Source organism: Lolium rigidum, chromosome 1, assembly GCF_022539505.1.
Source record: "Lolium rigidum isolate FL_2022 chromosome 1, APGP_CSIRO_Lrig_0.1, whole genome shotgun sequence".
Classification (NCBI taxonomy): Eukaryota; Viridiplantae; Streptophyta; class Magnoliopsida; order Poales; family Poaceae; genus Lolium; species Lolium rigidum.
In genome coordinates this window covers 109,692,227-109,712,498 of record NC_061508.1, presented here as the reverse complement: position 1 = coordinate 109,712,498, position 20,272 = coordinate 109,692,227, and the positions used below count along the sequence as shown (strand labels likewise).

Below are 20,272 nucleotides of genomic sequence, written 5' to 3'. Positions count from 1 at the left end.
TACTTGCACTCAAGAACACATCAGGTCTCTGCTTCGGGTAATACTTCGGTCCAGCTCACAACATAGGACCTGGCGAAACTGAACCTCAAATAGAGTGAAAGGAAAATGCTGAGCAAAGACACAACACACCTCTGGAGCCGAAAGAAGCATTTCCCGTGCACACTATATAAGCATGCCTGATAACACTCCCAGACGAGATACAAACATGGAATGGAATGGACGGACTGCTCATGTTATTTAAAATAATAATTGAAGCTTGGGTTGAAGGAAAGATTTAACACCTTCTTCCAACTCCAATCGCTCCCAGGATTCAGTATCATACATCAGTAGAGCCTGCAGATTTCGTGGCAAGCTGACCATGTCAAAAGGAAGCTTATTCAGCTCCGGACAAAGTTCAATCTCCAGCACCTCTAGGGATGGGAATGTCACATCAGGATCCGCAATAGTTACCAGCGATATGCACGAACTAAGACAAAGGTGCTTGAGGCAAGGAAATATCTGGGAACTGTTTTGTCCACTCCACACGTTGTCAACATGATACCTTGTAAAAGCCTTCTGCATGCTATAATTGAATGCTACATCAAGTTTTTCAAGACAAGGCAGATACATCGCCCAAGACAGGTGCTCTAGCTGGCTGCAGGATAACACTGTCAAGCAAGTGAGCCTTGGAAATACAGATGTTGGAGATGTTCCCACCCATTTTACTGTTGTCAATGCTGACAAATTAACCAGGTTCAAATTATTGAGAATACCAAAACTGTATGTTTGTTGCTTAGGCCTCCGTATTAATGTTATATCTGTCAGATCATGGTCGTTTAAAATATGCAGTTCATACAAGGTCATTTGTGCAAACTCCAGTGATAAAATATCATAGAGATGGAATTCCATTTTAACAAAAGATCTCATCAGATGTAACGACCAAATAGGTAGGTCTGCCGCATCATGAAGTGATGCCCATGCATCCAAAAGTCCTACTGATGTACCGAAAACTTTCAAGTGATTTAGTGTGCCCAACACTCTGTATACATTAGCTCTGATACAATCAGACACCCACATAAGATCCACGTGTATTATTTTCAATGCTTCAAGTTTAGATATGACCTCCTCTGGTATTATTTGTATGTTGTTGCCCTGCAGGTACAGGAACTTGAGCTTAATGAGGTTTCCAAAGCTGTGAGGCACTTCCTCTATCTGCTCATTATTTGACAAATCGAGATATATCAATTCTGCCAACAGACATAAACTTTCAGGTATCGCCTTGAGTTTATTATGGCTCAAATCCAGATATGTCAGTTTAGCGGAATTCACAAGTACTCCAGTTATTATTGTTTCATCCAACATGTTGTGTTGAAGGCATAACACCCTCACTTTTAGCGGATCACTAGCAGAAGGAAGTTTCTTCATATCATTCGACATTAATGAGATGTATTCTGCCCTCCTCCAAGGGATACTAAATTTTTCATATGGGCCAACTCCTGCACGGACAAACCAGTTGCCATTGTTCTTACCACAACCACAAGAGATCCATAAAGACATATCACGAATCACATCATGTAGTTTGACCCATCCAATATCATCAGCTCCATAGCCCTCTAACAAGCATGCACCTGTAAGGTCGCCCATCAGACTATAAGCTTCTGTGTATGGACTTTGTTTTTTTTTCGATAAAGGGAATATATTAATATCGAGAGATACCAATTACACCCAGCCTCTGCAACAACGCACCACCCTAATGGCACTACGGATGCACACAGCCAAAAAAGGAAAAGAAAACTAAGAAACAAAAGTCCCGCTACAGTATCACGGACCTAACAACAGCAATACATCCACCACCATGATAACACCTGAATTGCGTACTCTCCAAAAACGACGCCTCCAAGAAGGGAACAGTGCTCCAACACCGTCGTCGCCCGATCAAAGATCTTAGGTTTTCACCCCGAAGATAGTCCCCACTCTCAAAACAATGCCTCCACCAAGGTCACCTGCCAGGCACAACCGGTTAAGGCCGGACCTTGGGTTTTCACCCCGAAAGGTAGGACTCGCGCTTCACATGTGTTGTCGCCCCCACTTTCATACCGCTGCTGTGAAGCCCGGACACCAAGCAAGCCCCTCAACAACGCGGAGACTTGAACCTCCCTTAGCTAGTCCTCCCCTCCGGCCTTCATGAAATTCTCTTCTTCCGACTTTCATCATGGATCCATAGTCACTTGATGTCAACACGGAAAAAGAGCTTCGCGCCGCTCCCTCCGAGAACCAAACGGTCGGAATAAACGCATGGGTGCGCACGACCGAATACCTCCGATCCAGCAAACTCCGGGCAAAGCACTCGTTACATTCGCCGGCGGAGCCTTCCGGAACTCAACCCTCCGGCCGGATCACGAGTCCAGGCCTCCGGTAGGTCCTCCTCTTCACGCAAGAGAGGCCCTAGGACCGCCGCCTTTATTCAGGCCGGACCCCCACGTCGGCGACCATCCCGGGCTGGCCAACCCAACCCTCCACCGGCGACACCATCGCCGGCTTCCATGCACCTCCATCTCACCGCCGGATGGTGATGATAGATCAAAAATCCACCACCACCAACCGCAGGCCGACCCTCTCCGGCGAAGAAGAGGCCACCTCCTCCGTCAAACCCAAGGCTGCTGCCCCGGGCGCCCTCGTGTCGCGGAAGATGCCCGAGATCGCCTCCACGCACCAACGAGAGGCGGGGGTGGATGGCATGGCGCAGACCGAGGGGCCGGCCGCCGCCCACCCCCCACCCCTCGCCGGAGTGCTGCGGGAAGCCGACGAGAAGAGGGAGACCGCAGCGCCGCCCATCCCACCCGCGCCGACCGGTCCGTGGACAGCCCGACGGGAGGAGGGCCGCCGCCGCCGTCGCCCATCCCACGCGCGTCCGCTCCGCCAAGCATCGAGGAGGTGGAGATCCGGCCGCCGATCTCCACGCGGCGACGAGGAAGGGCCCCGCCGCCGCCACGCCCCGAGGGACTTTGCCCCGGCGGCGCTACCGGCGGCGGCGGCGGCGGAGGGTTGGGGGCGGAGGGTTAGGGTTGGGGGCAGAGGGTTGGGGGGCGGCCTCCAGGTAATCTTTTTTTCCTGTCAATAAAGAGGGTTGGGGGGCAGAGGTATGGACTTTGTATGTCCCCCACATTCACATGACCTAAGCCAATCCAGAGTTGAGCAAGCTCTAGTCTGCTAATATTCCGATCCTCTGGCCACAATGCACAAGTCAAGAAACAGTTCTTCAACCTCTCACTTTTCAAATTATCATAGCTAAACATGATCTTTTTGAAAACTTCTTCCTCCATCTTCAGGGGGTCTTCATTTGTGTCAATGCAACATGACTTTTTCATATGTTGGATGGCAGAATCCCATTGATCCGGATGAAATTTCCCATACATTGCCCTTCCGACAGTTACCAAAGCTAAAGGCAAGCCCTTCATTTCAGTCACAAGTATTCTTGCACGATCTTTAATACCAGGAGAAAAAATAGTTTGGTCTCCGACCTTCACTCTGAATAGCTCCCATGCCTCAATCTCCTCCAGATATGGAACTTGAATCTGTTTTTTCACCTCCATCCCACCACAAACGGATGTAAATCTCGTTGTGAGCACAACTTTTCTCTTGAGTTTGTTCAAAGGTTCAATTCCAAGGGGAAGTGGTAAGCCAACTGCTTCTAGATCAATTCTTTCCCAAAGGTCATCCAACAGTAACAGAAAGCTTTTATTATCTAGGAAGTCACGGATTATAGCACTTTGGTTTTCGACATTACCATCACCTATCAGTTTGAGCTCGTCTAAAATTTGAGTTTGGACCTTCGACACTGAACACTGGCTGGAGGCTGTCACCCAGATAACATTAATCCTTTCTCTGAATGAGGTACAGATTTTGTTCAGTAGATGAGTTTTTCCCACTCCACCTGGACCCCATATTCCAATTACACCCAACATGGGATCATTCTCAATGAGACCGAGAGTGTGTTCTATCTTCAAGGCATAAAAACAAACACAAGTTATTGCTGAAAAATGGGTTTATGACCAGGTATAGATTCCTAGAAAAATTGAGTTTTGAAACAAATTAACACTTACCGAACATGACCTAGAAAATTTACTTGATGCATCATCTATAGCAACTTTCCAGGAACCTGCATCCGTTGTTCCACGCATTGACTTCCCATAACGTATCAGTTCCGATGGCAAGCCATTTATGGCCCGTACCAGATCAGTAGCATGTGGCCCGATGTTGGGGTTAGAATAAAGATCCCCTGTATAACTTAATGACAGTCTAAACAGGTCACGTGCTTCCCCCTCTTGCAAAATAGGCAGTTCAATATCTTTGTTCACACCCATCAGATTTCCAACGGATCTATATCCTGATAGTGACATGATTACCACTTTTCTCTTCTTCTCCCCCACGAATCCAAGGGGATATGGAATGCCAACTGCTCCAAGGTCCAGATTCTGACGGAGGTCATCCACAACCAGCAGGAAATTTTTGTTCTCGAGTTGTTTGCGTATCCTGGTGGCTCGATTTGCCTCATTACCATCCTGCCTCATATCGATCCTACTTAAGATTTCAGATTGAACATTTGTTACCGAGCAATCGCAGGCGCTTGGAACAAAGATAACAAAATCGAAGAGACTCTGTTCAAGAAATGAATTGTTGATATGCTTGAGGAGATTCGTGTTATCATCTTTGTCTGGACCCCACATTCCAACTATCCCCTCATTGGGATCATCGCTCACGATGAACATGAGAGCACGCCGGAGAATAACCCATCTGCTTGGTGGTATTGGAGCAGGATCTACAAGCATACTCTCGACACAACGTGGATCTGGCGCACGTGTGATATTATTATCACCTGGTACACTATCGAGAAGTGATTTAACCTCTTCCAGTTCCTCAACTGCTCGCTTACTGATCTTATAGTTTCCCGAGCAATTTGGGGAGCAGCACCCACATAATCGGTACCTCTGAGTGTATCGCAGCCGGTTTGCCACTTCATTAGATACAAGTCTATCCGTTGATTCCAGCCATAATCTTGTCTGTTCTCTTAGCACGCCGTCCAAGGAATGCCTGTTAGCTTGAAACGTCTCTTGGACCCCTGCCCGTTTGCGTAACAGATCCTCAGTTTTTATCCTGTGCTCCCTCACGCTTGTGCCAGCGGTGAAGCAATACAATACATGTTTTGCAAAACGATTATAGAATGGAGTTATGATCGTGTTGATAGTAGCTCCGCACCAACCACCACAAGGCGCTACTACTTCCATTTTAACTGAAGAAGAGGCACTGCAAGACAAATGGTGTGGCTCAGTTATCAATTGTAGAAAGAAAAACGACCAATCAATTAACACTATTAAAAATATGGAAACAACATCGAATGGAAAATAAAGGCAGGTTTACAATATAGTGCAGCATGTAGAACCAAAGGTACTCAACTTAAAATTTTCATTCCTCCATAAGTTTGATAGTGGCAATGAGAACATGGAAAGTCTTTAGCTATTTATAAATCTGGAACCTCAAACAAGAAAAATAAATAGATAACTGAAAACTGTAAAGATTAGATAGGACATGCTTATGCAGGCCAGTAGATCACAGGAAACTAGAGGTAGTGGTTGTCTGAAGCAGTGTGCTGATTTCCCTGAACTTAAGACATTAAACACCAAATGACAGAAAGCAGTAAACATGCTCTGCATCAAACAGATGTACCAAATCAAAGCATTCTTTCTGAACTTAACATCAAGGGACAAAGGCATAAAAAATGATGTCACACCGAAATCAAAATCGCCTCAAACCGCGGTCCCATGAAATCGGTTCATGCCTTAGGGGTTACTAAATCCAGTATCAAGCAAATGCAAAACAACAACATGACACTTTGCCGTGCTAAACAATAGGAAGCAGAGATGGCAAATTCTCAAAATGCAAGACACTAGAAACTACTAGCTGTTTAGGCCCCAAGCTCCGATCAAATTCATGTTGCAAGCCTATGATAGATCTCGTAGATCAACTAGCCTAGATCTTAATCGGTAGTAACCATATCTCTGTAACAAATTGTATTCATGTACTGTGAGAGGGAGGGAGAGATACCAAGACTGCTGTGATGTTTATCTTATTGCTGCGAGAAGAACGAACCCGTCGACGTTGACGTGGTGATGGCGGCGGATCGGTGAGGGAGTGGTGGCGGCGGAGCTTCCCGTCGGCACTGCACTAACCCTAATCGGTGGGTCTGGTGGGGCGAGTGGCTGCTCAGGGCAACCTCATGCCGTGTGCCACTGGCCCCCACCACTCTATATAGTGCAGGCGACAGGGGCCCACCAACCAGCGAACGGTTGGGCGCCCCCGATCAGGGCGCGGACGAGGTCAAGGGGTCGTGCCAGAGCCGTTGGGCTCTGGTGCGGTGGAGATCAATCCTAACATTCTCCCCCTTGATCTCAACTTTTCTTTTAACTTTATACTTTCACTTTATTCGTTTCATTTTGGATCAGTACATAGGGCATGTTTCATCGTCACAGCTCTATTGCCGATAGAATCAGACGAGCCACAATACACTTCTCTCGTTTTGAAACAAATTCTTTTACTTTTGGGCCTCTTATGATCCAGGATAGGTAAGACTTTCCCTTAAACCCATGCCGGCTACGTGCTCCTTGAACACGCTGGGTGGTAAGCCTTTCGTTAGCGGATCCGCAAGCATATCTTTTGTCCTTATATGCTCGAGACTTATAGTTTGATCCTGGACCTTGTGTTTCACAACATAATACTTAACCTCAATTGGTTTCGTAGCTGTACTCGACTTGTTGTTGTGAGCATAAAATACTGCGAGTTCATTGTCGCAGTACATCTTTAGTGGTTTGTCAATACAATCTACCACTTTCAAGTCGGGTATGAATTTCTTTAACCATAATGCCTGCCCCGTGGCTTCATAACATGCTATAAATTCTGCATACATCGTGGATGATGCAACTATCATCTGTTTGGAGCTTCTCCACGAAATAGCTCCCCCTGCGAGGGTGAATACATATCCAGATGTGGATTTTCTATCATATTTATCCCCCGCAAAATCTGCATCTGAATACCCTCTTATTTCTAGGGAATCAGATCTTATGTATGTTAGCATGTAACTCTTTGTGCCTTTCACATAACGCAATGCCTTCTTTACCATTTTCCAGTGTTCAAAAACCTGGATTTTCTTGATATCTACCGAGTACTCCGGTGATAAAAGATAAGTCAGGGCGAGTGCACACTTGTGCATACTGTAGGCTTCCAATAGCCGAAGCATATTGAACCGCTTTCATTTGATCGAGCTCGTATTGATTTTGGGGACTTTGATGCTTCCCAAAACTGTCGCCCTTGACTATAGGGGCAGGTGTGGCACTGCACTTATGCATATTATACTTACTTAGAATCTTTTCTAAATAAGCCTTTTGTGATAGTCCTAATACTCCATTGTTTCTATCTCGGTGAATTTCTATGCCCAAAACATATGACGCTTCACCAAGATCTTTCATATCAAAATTTGAGGACAAGAACTTCTTTGTCTCTTGCAGTAGACTAACATCACTGCTGGCAAGCAGAATATCATCCACATACAAGATTAGGAAAATATATTTTCCACTTTTAAACTTTGCATAAACGCAATTGTCCTCAATATTTTCTTTAAATCCAAATCTCTTGATTGTTTCATTAAACTTTAGATACCACTGTCTGGAGGCTTGCTTTAATCCATAAATGGATTTCTTTAGGCGGCATCCCTCCTCAATATTTTCTTTAAATCCACGTTTAGAAATGCCGTCTTTACATCCATTCGATGTAACTCTAAATCAAAATGTGCAACTAGTGCCATGATGATTCTGAAGGAATCCTTACATGAGACCGGAGAAAATGTCTCATTGTAATCTATCCCTTCTCTTTGTGTAAATCCTTTTGCCTCTAGAGGTGGCTATTGTTGCTCCCTTTCATGCTCAACAAATGGTTCATTCGGCTCCTGACGGACAGGTTCCGAATTTTCACTCATCGTTGTCATGGGTGGAGTCACAACGAGCGCTTGCACCACAATCGCAGGGATCGTCGGTACAGGTGCACATGGTAGCGCAAAAAATGGCTCCTGAGTCATCGGATTAGGTGCATGCACCCTCTTCTCCTCAAGATCAATTTTCCGAGCTACCATGCTCCCCCTCATCATTTCGTCTTCTAAGAAGACAACATGTCTCGTTTCCACAAACTTTGTGTATTTCTCTGGACAGTAGAAACGATAACCTTTTGACTTTCCAGGATAGCCAACAAAATGGCAGCTGACTGTTTTGGTATCTAACTTTGCGATATTTGGATTAAATACTTTGGCCTCAGCAGGGCTCCCCCACACTTTCAGGTGGTTTAGAGAAGGCACTCTCCCTGTCCATAGCTCATACGGCGTTTTGGGCACCGATTTGCTTGGTACTTCTGTTTAGAATGTGAATAGCGGTTTTTAACGCCCCAATCCACAATCCCAATGGTAGGGTGGAATAGCTCATCATACTTGCTCACCATATCCATAAGGGTACGGTTGCGCCTTTCGGCTACCCCATTACGCCGAGGTTCGCCCGGCATCGAGTACTGGGCGACTATTCGAGTCTCCTGTAGAAACCTTGCAAAAGGTCCAGGGACTTGGCCATATGGAGTATGTCGACCGTAGTACTCCCCTCCACGATCAGATCTGACTATCTTTATTCTTTTATCATGCTGATTTTCAACTTCAGCTTTGAATATTTTGAATTTATCCAACGCTTCTGTTCTTTCTTTTATTGGATAAATATAACCATATTGGGAGTAATCATTCGTGAATGTTATGAACAAATCATAGCCATCCACACTTTTCACAGTAAATGATCCACATATCTCGGTGTGAATTATTTCTAGTGTTGATGTGCATCGATTTGCACCCTTTTTAATTTGCTTTACAACTTTTTTTTTCTTTAATGCAATCGATGCGCTGTTATGTCTGAGAATTCTAATGGAGGAAGAATACCATTTTTAACAAGTCTTTCTATTCTCCCCCTCGAAATATGGCCTAAGCTACAATGCCATATTTCGACGATTCATCAGTTCTTTTCTTTTCTTTTGTTCTTTGTCCAACGCGAACAACATTCTTTCACTCACATTACACACAGACATCACCCACATAAGCATTATTACAACATATGGCACACTTGCCATGTCCTTTCTGTCCATGTGTACTTTTCGGTCACCGATTAGCTTCGAGCAATGGGTCGCACATATCTTTGAAGAACCAGTGAACTGGCTCTTTATTCTTTCAAGATACTCCCTTACGGAAGCACACTCTGCAATTGAGCTCACAATAGCGATCTCAATTGTATTCTTATAAATGGCACTTAGCCACTTTTTATACTGCCATGCAGCATCATCTTTCTTGTCATTTCTGACTAGATCTTTTGATCTGACCGTGCCATGGGAACCCAGTCCACCTCAGCACAAATCGACCTTCTTTTCTCCATTCAGTGTAGTTGTCACCTCTGAGGGTTGGAACATCCTTGATGCAGCTCATCAAGTAGTACCCTCCTTTAAACCACAATGAAATGAGATCATAACAACAATTGCATGCAATAATTTAACGTTGGTCAAAATTAGAACATACAACTGTTTGTGCAATTAAAACTATATCACCGTTGGGCAGAAAATAGAGATAAATGCACACCTTATTGCAACAAATCATGATCATGTCATTAATAACGTTGGTTAAAAAATAACAGAACCATAATTGTCACAATAATCACTTTAAATTTTAACTATCACTTTTGCACATATTATTGCAACAAAACATGATCATGCCATCAATAACGTTGGTCATAAAATGACATATCATAATTGTCTCAACAATCACTTTTATGCAACTTTTAAATTTTAATCATCACTTTTGCATTTTTCCAAATTGAAAATGCATCTTAACTATTTGCAGCGGAAACTTTGAAGTCAAACTTTAAACTTTAAACTTTTCAGAAGCATCTTTGTTACTTTTTAATTTCCAAAAAAACAAATATCTCGTTGGTTCAATTTGCTCAGGAAAAAACTTGACAAAAAATGCTTCTTTTACTATATGCAGCGGAAACTGTGACTTTTACTTTTCTCTACTTTTGAACTTTTCAGGGGAATATCTTTCACTTTTCAATTCCTGAACAAATATTTCGTTGGTCCTATTTGTTCAGAAAAAAATCTAGACAAAATTAGGCCTAAAACTGCCAAAAAAGCCTCTGGAAAAACTGTTACTGTGCTGGCGTGGGCCCGCGGCCCACGCGGCCCTCACGCACCGAGCGGCACGCAGCCACGCGGCGCCCACGCTGCCGAAACCGCGGCACCGACGTGGCGGCCCTGCCAACGCGGCCCGCACGCGGCCTGCTGTCGCGGCCTTTACGCGGCCCGGACGCGGCCCGAACGTGGCGGCCTGCCAAACGGCCCGCACACGGCTCGGCCACGTAGCCCACGCGGAGAGGCAGCGCGGCACGCTCCTGGCCGTCGGATCCATCCGACGGCTGGCCTTCACTTTCGGGCGGTATAAAAGTCGGGCCAACGGCCCAAAAACCCTAACCCTAGTCTTTTCCCCTTGGCCACCCTCTCTGCCCCGCGCGCCTCCTCTCTGGCGGCTGGCGACGGCGCCTTCTCGCGCTACGCCCAGCTCGCCGGCGGCGGGTGGCGGCGGCCCCCGGCTCCCTGAGCCTCTGTACACTCCGGCGGCGGCGGCGGGGCTTCTTCTCCCGCGCGCCTGCCCCGCCCCATTTACTCTGCCGGTGACACCGGCGGCAGCCCGTGCGCGTGGTCCGGCGGCTCGCCGTCACGGCGTGTCCGCCCCTTCTGTCTCTTTCGCTCGCCCTCCGGCGGCGGAGGAACCTAGCCCGCGAGGCCACCGGATCCTCCCTACCACCGAGATCCCGACGGCCCCGGACCGAGACGAGCGACGGCGCCCCACGGTCCTTTTGCCGGTGCGTGCGTTCACCCGAGGGTGGGCGCATCGCCGTCAAGATGACCGAGAGGGGTCCCCTTTCTTTGCGGCGCCACGAGCTCAACCGGCGGCAGGCCGAGCGGCTCGGTGGCGGCGCGGTTTGCTTTGCCGGCGTGCGCGAGCAGCCGGTGATCGTTGGCGGTGGCGGCACGGTGGCCCCACTTCCCCTGTTTTCTTGCCGGCGAGCCCAAGGCCCCGGCCGATAGGAATCTTTCTTTTCCCTTTACGAACTAGGGTTTCGAGGATTGATCTAGGGTTTCCACTTTGCTGTTTCGATTTCTTTTCTACCGAAAAACAATCTAGGACTAGATGCTCTGATACCAATGATATATCTCGTAGATCAACTAGCCTAGATCTTAATCGGTAGTAACCATATCTCTGTAACAAATTGTATTCATGTACTGTGAGAGGGAGGGAGAGATACCAAGACTGCTGTGATGTTTATCTTATTGCTGCGAGAAGAACGAACCCGTCGACGTTGACGTGGTGATGGCGGCGGATCGGTGAGGGAGTGGTGGCGGCGGAGCTTCCCGTCGGCATCGCACTAACCCTAATCGGTGGGTGCGGTGGGGCGAGTGGCTGCTCAGGGCAACCTCATGCCGTGTGCCACTGGCCCCCACCACTCTATATAGTGCAGGCGACAGGGGCCCACCAACCAGCGAACGGTTGGGCGCCCCCGATCAGGGCGCGGACGAGATCAAGGGGTCGTGCCAGAGCCGTTGGGCTCTGGTGCAGTGGAGATCAATCCTAACAGCCTATACAGCAGCCTACAGTACATCTCTAAGGATATGACCCGACAAAAAAGGGCTGCATATGAGACTAGCACTATGCATTCAGTGAGAAACAAAATGGTGTCTTTGTATGAGTTCTACCAAGTTCAACTTGATAAGGGCACATCCTGCACCATATCTACAAGGTCGGTATGCCTCAGCCCCCATCACGTAGCAGCAGCACAGTAACATGAGCAAGAGTAGCAACGTATGGAAGGAACAGCATAACAAAATGCAAATCTGGTACCACAGACCTAACAAGAAGAAAGGAAATCAGAACTGTTAACAGAAGCTTACATAATCTGCCCCGATTCAGGCTGGTAGGTGTCGCTGGGCAAATCAGTCAAACAGAGGCAATCTGCCACTAGGCGCAAGAATACTCCAGGCAGGCGACGCGGAGAAGGTCTACCAGCGGTGGTTCTCTGCCGAGAAGGGTGAGAAAAAAAAGCTGCTGAACGCCCCGCAGTATTGACTACCTGTTCGCCACCGCCAGCGCCGGGCCAATCGCCGGTATGCTATTCATATCGATGGAGAGGGCGGCCTTCCGCAGCTATTGGTTGTTTTGGCTGCGACCTCCCCAAAGGGCGGCACAGTGCGGCCGGGTAAGGTACAAGGCTGGCGGACGGTGGCGGGACTAAGAAATCCTATGCCGGGGAGGAGAGGAGAGGGACGATGTGCGGAGGGATTCACCGGAGAGAGAGGTGCAAATGGCGTCAGACTGTCAGAGAGGAAGATAATATGATCATATCAAATTGTCCCAACTGCTGAAAAGAATGATCCAACATAATTTTTTTTTTGATAATGTCAAACATAATAATTGGTATTATTATAACTAGCGGTCCATGTCTCCCATGTGAAATCATTAACCCTGTTAGATGGAAACGTATGCTCTCCGTAGACTAACAGTTGGGAATGATTAGTTCCATGACGCTAGTTGCTGATTTGGTAGCTTAAGCGTATTCGTCCCTCATCTATAATTGATGCTAGTATATCAAACTATTACCTACCAATCAGTATTGTGCATTGGTGACAGCATGTGACAGTGACGGGCAAGAAAAATATTGCCTGCTACATTGCCGGCTGATCCACATGGTAAGCTGAGTCGTATTTCTGCCATTCAACCGCCAGATGCTCTAATATCCAGCAAGTAATTTACGGGTGTGAAAAGCTACCAATAATCTAAAATGTGTAATAAGATTGAGGAAATTCATTTGCTTTAATTTGAAGCTGGTGCTCGTTTGGCGCCATGTCTGTCCCCCTCAGGTGATGAAGGCCAATGTTCCAAACATCCACCTCGCACTATATAGCACGAGTTCCTTGGCAATATATCTACTATCATAAAACACTCACCAGTTTTCTAGAAACAAGACATCGGCATATGCCCTGCTAAAAAAAAGGTGCATCTGAGACTAGCACTATGCATTCAGTGAGAAACAACGTCCAAAGGGCAAGGTTACAGATGACGCTGTGACTCCTGCCAAACCACCACCAAGCAGATTCACAACACCAGCATAATTTGGGTCGTCTAGGCCAGGCACCATTCTGAGGAACCAGTGGCAGACCCAGGAATTCAAGGCCGGGGCGAACATGTTAGGAGAATTATTTTAGCAGAAATGTGTATATACAACAAATGAAAGATCGGCAAAAGAAAGCTTTCAATAGGGATAAGATAAAACTACTGACTGCGTGAAAAAAAATTACTTAGAAACTACTTCAAGTAGTCCTGCTGATAGAACACTCGTTGGCTTTCACCATATGACCCCAAAACTCCAAGCAACGGCTAATTAAATATCCTGCAATATTAAATTTGATAGAAATATTGAGTGATCTACTTATTCTTGGTATTGTACAGAAAAAACATGGCACACACAATCGGAAAAAGGGAAAAATTATCTGCAGCTACAGCAACCTCCTCCTCCTCTTCTAGTTCTCGTGCAATCCAATCGGCTTCCTCGTCGTAGACCATCGGCGACGGCAACCAGATCAAGAGCCTTGGAGCTCAGCCGCGCGGCTATTCGAGGCCTCGTGGTGGCCGGCAGCATTGCAGGTCGGCCGTCAATGGAGAGATGCGCGCTAGGGATAAGAAGTTTGGAACAAACGCATAGGAAGTTTGAAACACTGGAGCCAGGAGCCAGCCGATGTGAAGAACTGCAATAACATTTAAAACCATCACTACAACAATATTCAAAGGCAGAAAGTCACAACCGATCTTACATGTTAACATACTGAGACTTAGCGCTGACTTTTTTGTATCGCTCATATGAGTAGATCGCCGTACAATTGTCACTAGGTTGCCTCTCCAAAATGCCCCGAAGCCTTCTTCTCGAACAATCCGTGAAGCCTAGTGCCAAATACTACACTTCTTTAGAGCTGCATCATCTGAATGCATACCTGGCACCTGTCAGATCAGTATGTCACAGGCTTGTATAACAGATTTTATCCTCAATATGTACGATGGTTGACAGAAATTTAACACTGTCTGGTTTATTCAAAAACATTTTGACGCAATTGTGATTTCATAACTACGAACAAGGTTTAGCTTCGGATGGTCAAACTATAACCAGAGAAACTCAATGAAGGGAGTATAGGAGACCAGATGTGCAGAGTATTCTAAATGAACAAACAATGATAATTCGTTATTGTCAACCAGGGGCACACAGTTCCAGACAACCAGTTAAAGTGAGGCACGATTTTATACATCCATACAGAACTAAGTTGGTACAAAATCAATAAGTAGAACAGAACTATGAATCTATTATGGTATTTTCAAGAGCCTCCATGTCGAAGAGTAAAGAAGAACACCGAGCATGCCAGATACCCCATGAGAAAAGAAATTCTCCGTTCATCCTCACACAACTACATTAGTTGCTACACTCCCAAGGTTTAACCCATGCTTTTTTCAGTTCCCAGTTCCTTATGATATAACAGGGCAGATAGAATCCCACATTTAACAGGGGATGTTTCCTATCTGGTGAAATCTATCTTCTAAGCATCAATGAAATTATCAAAGAATCACGCATAATTCAACAAGTACATCTCGTACATCTTAATTAGTCGTCTATGGTACATCTCGTATCAAGAAGGACAGGTTGTTCTTATACACGTGACTAGATCACAGGAAACTAGAGATAGTGGTTGTCTGAAGCAGTGTGCTAATTTCTCTGAAGTTAAGACAGTAAACACCAACTGACAGAAAGCAGTGAACATGCTCTGCATCAACTGGAAGCAGAGATGGCAAATTCTCCGATTTAATTCTCAAAAGGCAAGACACCAGAAACTACTAGCTGTTTAGGCTCCAAACTCCGACTAAATTCATGTTGCCTACAGTATATCTCTAAGGCTTTAAGCAGACGTGCAATCAGAATCCAAACAGCATGAGTTCCTCGGCAATCAATCAATCTATCATAAGACACTCACAAGTTTTCTAGAAATAAGACATCAGCATATGCCCTGCCAAAGAAAGGGCTGCATCCGAGAGTAGTACTATGCATTCAATGAGAAAAAATGGTGTATTTGCATGAGTTCTACCAAATATGAGGACCGTAGCTAAACCACGCGAAATATTGCGCCCACATGATTCGAACTCTGGCCAGCCAAGAGACGCCACTGCGAGCCACTGAGCTACTAGCTCATCCACAAGACTAGCAATCCATGGAAGGAACAGCATAACAAAATGCAAATCTGGTATCACAGACCTAGCAAGAAGAAGGAAATCACAACTGTTAACAACAGAAGCTTACATAATCTGCTCCAATTCAGGCTGGTAGGTGTCGCTTTGGAAATCGATCAAACAGAGGCAAGCTGCCGCTGGGCGCAAGAATCCTCCAGGCCGGCTGCGCGGAGAACGTCTCCTGGCGGTGTTTCTCTGCCGAGAAGGGCGAGAAGCTGCTGAAGGCCCCGCAGTGCTACCACCACCTGTCCGCCACCGCCGGCGCCAGGCCAATCGCCGGTGTGCTAGTCAGATTGATGGAGAGGGCAGCCTTCCGCAGCTTAGCTGCGGCAGCTAGCCAGCTACTGGTCGTTTTGGCCCTGACCTCCCCGAAGGGCGGCACGGTGGCGGCGAGCCGGCGACTAAGAAATCCTATGACGGGGAGGAGAGGAGAGAGACAATATGCGGAGGGATTCACCGGAGAGAAGTGCACATCGTCACAGAGCAAGATAATAGTATGGTCATATCGAGTTGTCCTAACTGCTGAAAAGGATGATCAAACATATACTCCTACAATAATTGTCCTAACTCCTACGTCGTATCTGAAATAATTAACCCTGTTAGATGGAAACGTATGGTTTATTAGACTAGCAGGTTGGGAAGGATTAGTTTCATGACGCTAGTTGCTGATTAGTATACTTCTGAATCTGGTAGGTTAAGCGTCTTCGTCCCTCATCTGTAATTGATGCTAGTACTATATCAAACTATTACCTACCAATCAGTATTGTACATCGGTGGACAGCATGTGACAGAGACGGGTAAGAAAACTATTACCTGCCATTGTTGACTCCACATGCATTGCCAGTCAATCTTCAAGTGGTTACTGGTAAGTGGTAATACTAAAAAAGTGCTCAGAAGACGTTTAACTTAGGGACAAGAGGGGCCCAAGATAGCCAGATTCCACGAAAATTTCTCTGAAACGGTGGCTCGGCTCATCCAGCAAAATCTTACGGATAAGCCCAACCACTTCTGAGTCCTGCGCTAGCCTCACCCGCAAAAGATATTTCGCCAGATTTCAACTGATGCCCTAACGTCCAGCAAATAATTTACAGGATGTGAAAAGCTACCAATAATCTAAAATGTATAATAGAATTGAGGAAATTTATTCTTTTTGAAATGAGAGCATGGCCTCAGCCTCTTAAGTATTTAAAGCTTTTATTTATTGCATAGTACCAGGTCTTAAGTATTTATTGCATAGTACCAGGTCTTAAGTATTTAAAGCTTACAATTATGGATCAGCTAATGTTGAGACGTGAATTAACGAAAAATGAAAAGCAACATGAAGCTATCCATTTTCAATTCTAGTATGACAACTATCCAGTAACCTGGAAAAAGAAGACCTATGCAAACATCAACAATCAGCTGCATCTAGTAGCCATAGCTTCCCGCTGATGCTCCAGGAATGAGAAAGCCCAGAGATGTATCACTGCACAACTCGATGAATAACCTGCAAAAAATTAGTTCCCTTCTGTTTATTAAAATCAATATCATTTATGCATGTTCATATGGACAAACAAATAGCCGAAACGCCAATACATACACGAGTTTTGTCCTTTTTTTTCTACCCCATTTAACCAATTACCAAACATATTAATTCATTCACTTTAATTTGAAGCTGGGACTCATTTGGCCCATGTGGTCCCCCTCAGACGATGACAAGGCCAATGTTCCAAACATCCATGACACATCAGGCTTCTAAAAATTTGCTACTACTAACTACCCTCACACTACACAGCACGATTTCCTCGGCAAGCTATTGGTGCTATCATAAAACACTCGCCAGTTTTTTAGAAATAAGACATCAGCATATGCGCAGCAAAAAAAAAGGGGTTGCATCTGAGAAAAGCACTATGCATTCAGTGAGAAACAGCGTCCAAAGGGTAAATTACACATGCCGCTGTGACTCCTGCCAAACCACCACCAAGCAGATTCAAAACACCAGCATAATTTGGGTCGTCTAGGCCAGGCACCATTCTGAGGAACTGCAATGACATTTAAAACCATCACTACAACAATATCCAAAGCCAGAAAGTCACAACCGATCTCATATGTTAACATACTGAGACTTAGCACTGACCTTTTTGTATCGCTCATATGAGTAGAAGCTCATGGCAGAATAAGGTAACCGATGTACCACTGTCACTAGGTTAGACTTTCCAAAATGCCCCGAAGCCTTCTTCTGGAGCTATCCATGAAGCCTAGTGCCAAATACTACACTTTTTTAGAGCTGCATCATCTGAATGCATACCTGCCACCTGTTGGATCAGTATGTCACAAGCTTGTATAACAGATTTTATTCTCAATATGTATGATGGTTGACACAAATTTAAAACTGTCTGGTTTATTCAAAAACATTTTGATGCAACTGTGATTTCATAACTACGAAAAAGGTTTAGCTTCGGATGGTCAAACTACAACCTGAGAAACTCAATGAAGGGAGTAACTGGAGACTAGATGTGCAGAGTATTCTAAATGAACAAACAATGATAATTCGTTATTGTCAACCAGGGGCACACAGTTCCAGACAACCAGTTAAAGTGAGGCACGATTTTATACATCCATACAGAACTAAGTTGGTACAAAATCAATAAGTAGAATAGAACTATGAATCTATTATGGTATTTTCAAGAGCCTCCATGTTGAAGAGTAAAGAAGAACACCGAGCATGCCAGATACCCCATGAGAAAAGAAATTCTCCGTTCATCCTCACACAACTACATTAGTTGCTACACTCCCAAGGTTTAACCCATGCTTTTTTCAGTTCCCAGTTCCTTATGATATAACAGGGCAGATAGAATCCCACATTTAACGGGGGATGTTTCCTCTCTGGTGAAATCTATCTTCTAAGCACCAATGAAATTATCAAAGAATCACGCATAATTCAACAAATACATCTCGTACATCTTAATTAGTCGTCTATGGTACTCGTTCACTATGTGGGTTATCTGACACAAATTTAACACTGTTAGGTTTGCTCGCATTTAAAAGCAACTTCATGCGATTGTGCAATTAGGGATAGTGTATTGCACAGGAAATTTACAGCCAAGGTTTAACTTCAGATGGTCAAACTACACGCCGTAAAACTACACTATAAGGGAGTAACTAGGGACCAGATGTGTAGAGTATCAGGAAAGATTAACAACAGTTTTAGTTCCTTCTTACCAACCAGGGACCGATAGCTTTGGACACCCAGTTGAGTAAAGGAAAGTAAGTATACATACACCGTACAGAACGAACTAAGTTGTGTATACATAAGAATCTATATAACGTTATTATGAGCATCCAGTTCTCTTGAAGAGCCTTCATGTTGAAGGCTGAAGAAGCAGATTCTTCCTCCATGCTCACATAGCTACATTAACTGGGACACCCCAAGGTTTATCCCATGCTTCTCCAGCTCCAAATAAATAGGGGACAAAATCTTCAAACATTAGATTTAATTTAACAGGGGATTCCATTCTTTCAGGGTCAAAATCCTCTCCTAAGCGCCGACCAAAGCGTCACAGAATCGAGTGAATTCCAGCAAATAGGGGACAGATTTCGCAACTAGTCCACGCTAGTGCTCTAAAAATCTGACTCGGACTACAAATTCGCAATCCCCTGAGCTCCCCAGTCCGTACATACGAGAGCGCGGGAGGACGGAAGGGGCGCGGTGCAGGTCTTGCTGACGACGCCCGCGAGCCCGCCCGCGGCCAGGTGCGCCGCCGTGCCGATGTGGCGCTGCTGCTGCTCCGGGCGGCGCGCCGCCGCCACGGTGGCCCGTCCGCCGTCGACGACCACGCCGCCCACCCGCGCCTCCGTCTGCATCGGCAGGATAGGGTATTGCGGCGGCTAGGGTTGGGTCGCGGTGTGGTCGGAGTTGGAAGCGGCGACGGGCGGGGGGCGCGTGGTCTGCTCCGCCTCCGCACGTTTATATTTTTTTATCTTATTTTACTCTTGATGATGATGATTTTTCTTGTGGAATTTTACTGCGGTAAATAAGTTAATTTGTACTCCGCCTCCGCATGTCAGGAAATCAATGCGCTATGGGCAACTTTAGGTTACGACAGCAGTTCAAGAAAATGCACACATACTGTCCATCCCTTGTACTCCCTCCGTCCCGATTTAATTAACTCGGCGGTAATTTTACGCAAAACCCCCTATCATTTTTTAACTGCTACCCGCCTGTCCCCGCCGCTTGACCCGAGTCACAACCACGTGCCCGCGTCCAGTCCACGCACACAGCGGTCGTAACCCGTCCCCATCCACTCCTCGCGTGGCGACCTCGTCCCCGTCGCCGGCGTCCCCTTCTTCTCTCTCCTCTCGACGCCACCTTCTACCCACGCGTCTCCACCGATCCCCACTTCCTTCTCCTCCTCCCCACCCATCTCCAGGCACATCTCAATCTCCATGCCCCGGTTGACCGAGGAGCGAGGCGGTAGGCGGAGCGCTGGATCGAGCCGCGATCCGGATGGAGCTGGCAATCTCCATGCCCCGGTTGACCAGGAGCAGAGGCGGTAGGCAGAGGCGATCTGGATCCGGCGCGCGCCTCAGCCAGGCGAGCAGCTGGCGATCTGGATCGAGCTGGCGATCTAGACGGAGAATGGATCGTGGACTGAGCGATCAGATCTGGGAAATATGTAGGACTGGATTGTAAAATTACAATTGTGAAACGTCTTCCTCCCCCAAGTTAATTAAATCGGGACGGAGGGAGTATTACAGTACTATTACAATATTGCTTGTTCAGAAAAAAAAAGTACGATTACAATATTGTACACAGATGCATCTCGCTAGGATGCACTTAACATGCATGATAACACTCCCAGACGAGATGCC

The 20,272-nt window shown here is 46.1% G+C and overlaps 2 pseudogenes; both read right to left on the bottom strand.

Annotated features, from left to right (window-relative positions):
• Positions 1-237: 237 nt before the first annotated feature.
• Positions 238-12,069, bottom strand: LOC124650010 (annotated as a pseudogene).
• A 5,247-nt stretch (positions 12,070-17,316) lies between these two features.
• On the bottom strand, positions 17,317-19,264 carry LOC124649998 (annotated as a pseudogene).
• Between the last annotated feature and the right edge of the window lie 1,008 nt (positions 19,265-20,272).